At 34.2% G+C, this 1674-nt stretch overlaps 1 pseudogene; it reads left to right on the top strand.

The window, feature by feature from the left end:
• The first annotated feature begins 412 nt into the window (after positions 1–412).
• Positions 413–706, top strand: LOC118831981 (annotated as a pseudogene).
• Positions 707–1674: the final 968 nt, after the last annotated feature.

The following is a 1674-nucleotide window of genomic DNA, read 5'->3' as shown; positions in this document are numbered from 1 at the left end:
AACTTTCTGAACCACACTTTTTACCATGTTATCCCCTGTTCAGGGATCTCCACTGGCTCCCAACTGCAGCCATAATAAAATAATAATAATCCCATTAATATTAATTGCTAACATTTATATAAAACTTAAAGTTTAGAAAATCGCTTTATGAATATCATCCCATTTTATCTTCACTACAGTCCTGGAAGGTAGGTACTATTATTTTTATTATCTTTATTTTACTGATAAGGAAATTGAGGAAGGTTAAGTGATTTGCTCAGAGTTACAGTACTAGGACATTTATGAGACTGCAGTTGTGGACTCCAGGTCCATTGTTTTATCCATTGCACCACTTAGCTGGATATTGTGAACTCTATTTTTAAATTTAAAGTTCCGCTCTTCCATTCTCTTTGGTCCTGGGGGCTGGAGGAAGATGACAAAGGGGACATCTTCGTTTGGTGAGTGCCAGAATAAGATGCACACTTTGTGCCATCATTGTGGTTCTAAGGGATACCATCTTTAGAAGTCAACATGTGGCAAATGTGGATATCCTGCTAAATGCAAGAGAAAGTATAATTGGAGTGCAAAAGCTAAGTGACGCAACACCACTGGTACTGGTCAGATGAGGCAGCTAAAAAATGTCTATCGACGATTCAGGAATGGATTCCACGGAGGAAAAACATCCAAACCCAAGACAGCAGCTGTTGCAACATCTAGTTCATCTTAAGGATTCAACTGTTTGTTAAAATAAATGTCCCGAATGAAAAAAAAATTAAATTTAAAGTTCCTCCTTGGTAGGACTGCAGCGAATCTTTCCTGACTTAGTTATTGTTAGTATACTTCACAATATATTTGGCTCAAACTTTACTTTGTAAATCAGCATTCCATTTCCTTGTCTTTATGCCTTTTCAAAGGATAAAACCAATGTGTGGAATGCATTGCCCACCTTACTTCCCCTCTTAGAATGCTTAATTTCCTTCAAGGATCAGCTCAGGTGCTATTTTCTACAGAAAATATCTCTGTCTTGTTAGTTGGTAATGTTTTCTCCTTGAGGGAATTGCACATTGTAGGTACACATATTTGTTTTCTTTTTAGTTTGTTTTCTGGCATGGTGGATAGATGGTTTGGCTAGACTCAGAAAGACAAGTTCAAATTGAGCCTCAGACACTTACTAGCTATGAAGAAGATATTTAAACATTGTTTGCTTCAATTTCTGCAATTGTAAAATGGAGATAATAAAAGGACATATGTCTTGGCTTTTTTGTGAGTGTCAAATGAATAATATTTATAAATCATTTATCATAGTGCTTGACATATGGGAGATTTTATATAAATATATTATTATTATCATTGTTATTAAATTATTAATTGTTATCATCTATAGTACTATAAATGTGTTTGAAAATACACACATGAAACTTTATCATAGGAGATGTGACAAACAGAAAGATATATTTCTTCAACAGGAGGGTATTATGTGGAGATGTATTGTTGATATGCTAATCAAAGTATAAAAATAAATGTCTTCTAGGAGCCCCAATATACGCTAAATATCATAAAGAAAAGTAAATATATGAGAAAGAGGAAGTAGGAATAATTGCTTCTGATCATTTAAGAGAAAGACAAAAATAGAAGGGATAGGAGAAGAAAGGGGGAAGAAAACCATCAGGCATATAATATGTACTCAATAATTGT

The sequence above is a fragment of the Trichosurus vulpecula genome, chromosome 9 (assembly GCF_011100635.1).
Source record: "Trichosurus vulpecula isolate mTriVul1 chromosome 9, mTriVul1.pri, whole genome shotgun sequence".
In the NCBI taxonomy this organism is placed as follows: Eukaryota; Metazoa; Chordata; class Mammalia; order Diprotodontia; family Phalangeridae; genus Trichosurus; species Trichosurus vulpecula.
This window is presented reverse-complemented; position numbering and strand designations above follow the sequence as displayed.